Source organism: Penaeus monodon, chromosome 3 (assembly GCF_015228065.2).
Source record: "Penaeus monodon isolate SGIC_2016 chromosome 3, NSTDA_Pmon_1, whole genome shotgun sequence".
Lineage (NCBI taxonomy): Eukaryota > Metazoa > Arthropoda > Malacostraca > Decapoda > Penaeidae > Penaeus > Penaeus monodon.
In genome coordinates, this window is record NC_051388.1 from 19,649,609 (window position 1) to 19,653,227 (window position 3,619).

Here is a 3,619-nt window from a genome sequence, read left to right on the forward strand (position 1 = left end):
ATATATATATATATATATTATATAAATATTAAATATTTTTTGTTTGTGTGTGTGTGTGTGTGTTATATAATTATTAAAATATATATAATAAAATTATATATATTAATATATATATATATATATATATATAAAATAATATATTCTATATAATAAATTTTATTTAATATAATATTATTATATATAAATAATTTATTATATAATATTTATTATATAATTTTATTTTTAAAATAGTTTATATTAAATAATTATAAAAAAAATATTAATATATTATATATATTTTAATTTTTATTTATTTATTTTCATTATTAATTTATTTTTTATTAATTTTTTTTTTTTTTTTTTTTTTTATATTATATATATATAATCATATATATTAATATATTTATATATATATATATATATGGTTGTGTGTAATGCGATAGTGTTGTTGTTTATTTGTGTGTGTGTGTGTATTATTGTGTATATGATATATGTGTGTGTGTGGTGTGTGTGTGTGTGTGTGAGGGTGTATGTGTGTGTGCTTTATATCATATTAAAATATATGTGTATATAGATGTTTTTATCCATTATATATATGTGTATCTTATATTTTTATACTTTATGTTATATATAATTTATCTACGTTTATTATAATAATATAAAAATAAAATAATATCTTTAAAGTGAACGCCCGTTTTTCGTTGACTCCGTTCCCGTTAAAGATATTATCCTTGTTGCATACTGGTAGGTTCGTTCTATTCCCAGAATGCGTGTTGGTCGATTTAGTTATCCCTCTTGGATCAATGGGAGATGATTGATGGGTGGATGTGAAAAAGAGTCTAGGTAGGAATAAGGAGAAAGGTTTTAAAACGAAAGATGTATGTTGCTGAACTCGGATAGATGCTGAAGTTGGTGAGACAGGGGGGGGGGAGGGAGGACGAAAAGGGGGGAACAGATATAAATTAGACTGTGTATTATGCTATTTACATATTTGACAGCACCATTCGATTTGCATAGATCACGCATATATATAATATATTATTATAATATATATTATTAATATATATAAGCCGGTGGTGTGTGTGGTTGGTGTGTTGTGTGTTGTGGGTGTTGTGAGTGTGTGTGTGTGTTGCGTGTGTGGCATATATATATATATATATATAATATTATATAATTTTATATATAATAATATATATATATATATTAATATATATATATATATATATATATATATACTATATATATATATACATATATAATATACATACATATATATTATATATATATTATATATATATGACATATATATATATACATATATTAGTGATGTTGTGTTTGTGTTGTGTTGTGGTTGTGTGTGTGTGTGTGTTGTTGTGGTGTGTGTTGTGTGTGTGTGTGTGCGTGTGCGTGTGCGTGTGTGTGTGTGTGTGTGTGTGTGTGTGTGTGTGTGTGTGTGTGTGTGCATGTATGTATGTATGTATTTATGTATGTATGTACGTATGCATGTTGTACCCATATACATTTTTATATGTAGGTAGACAAATAGATAGATAAGTAGATATACTGACATTTATGCATGCATGCAAGCATAGATACTGGCATAAATATAGAGACACACATGCCTATATACATGCATACATACGTACGTACGCAGGAATCTTTATAAAACATAGATACATATGATAAGACTAAAGAAAAAACATAGCTGAGAAATCAGCTGAGGAAAAAGTAAAGCAAACAGCTAACGATCACAAAGCAGTCAGCTGACGAAGTACCAGAAGCGCTTAAGACGCCGAGAACTTACCTCGAACACCCACAGACACCTGGAATCCTTGGGGTAGTCTTGAGGGAAGTTAGGAGACGTGACGGTAACACACTCGCCTGGTTTGAGCCAGTACACAGACCCACAGTCGTCGAAACCTGGGTGTTGATGTTGTTAGTGGTCGTGATGGTTGCATGGTAGTTAACATGGTAGTTAACATGGGCATTTGTGGTGGTAGTGGTCGTGGAAATGGTCCGAAATGGTGGTGGTAGTAGGGTCTAAAGCAGTTATTGTGATGGTGAGAGTAAGGATGAAAATGAGGTGAGTCAGGGTGTTGATGTTTGTGGTAAAAGCGTTACATATATCATGAAAAAAAGAAATAATGACAATAATGATAATGAGAAAGCAAAACTGATAGTGGTAAAAATAGGATACAATACATTGATAATGCAATCAGTGAAAATAGTTATATCATCGCCATAATAATTACTATAAATGGTTTCATCATCAGCATTGTTATAATCATCATTAATAGTAACAGCTGCATTAACAAATGATAATGGTAGCTATGATGAACATTTTATAGATCAGTGGTTCCCAAAGTGGGCGACCACACCTAAAACTAAAGTAAACTAAAGCAAATTGGTTTACTAAATGAAGTTTTATTTGTGAAATACATTTTGTGTTTAATTTGTGTTAAGAAATGGGTGGGGCGGTGCTAGGAATCCACTGGCATAGATGATGCTCATAACCATAACAGAAAATGATGATAACAAAGATAATGAAAATAAATATGATAATAAGTTTGATGATAATAATAAAATAGTAATAACAATAACTACAATTGTGATGAAATAGTAATGATAGCAATGATAGTAATAATGATGACGATAATAATAAAAATGATAATAATAATAATAGTAATAATAAATATAATAATAATAATTATTATTATAATAACAATAATAATAGTAATAATAATAATAATAAAAATAACAATAACAATGATAATGATAATAATAATGATAAAAAAACAATAAAAACGTTAACAAATATATAACAATATCAATACCATTGATGAGAAAAAGAAGAACAACACATAATAACACACATTTCTATCTCTATCTCTATCTCTATCTTTGTACCACTTTCGGGCCCATTTCTCTTTGAATTCTCTTTCGATTCTCTGTGATATCTCTCTAAATTATTATCTTTTTTTTACTTGTTTTCTCTTCCACCCTTTTTTCCATTTTCTATTCTAGTTTCTACTTCGTCTCTCACAACTTTTTGCAACTTCAATTTTTCTCTCTGTCTCTTTCTTTTCATTCTTACTATCTGGTTTTCTTTATGATTGTTTGATTTCTCTCTGTCTCTCCTTTCGCTTCTCTCTCTCTCTCTACGTCTCCCCCCCCCACATCTCTTTCATTGTTTTTCTTTTTTTCTTTCTCCGTCTGTCTCTTTGTCTCTCTCTTTCTCTCTATTTATCTATCTATCTATCTATCTATCTCATTCTCTCTCTCTTTCTCTCTTTTTTTTCTCTTTCTCTCTTTCTCTCATTCTCTCTCTCTCTCTCTCTCTCTCTCTCTCTCTCTCTCTCTCTCTCTCTCTCTCTCTCTCTCTCTCTCTCTCTCTCTCTCTCTCTCTCTCTCTCTCTATTATTTCAGCTTCTATACTCACGCCTCTCTTGCCCTTGAGATTGAAGAAGTCCAAGGTCTGCTTCCTCCTTCAGCCACGTCAGTCTGTTGGAGGAATTTTGGAGGATTTGTTAAAGCTGTTCCTCGTAAGATCCGATTTATTTTTGTGTTTTTTATGTGTGCGTTTAATTCCATGATGGATGTGTGACTGAAATAAGCATGTGTGTTTGTTTACTGGCTACGG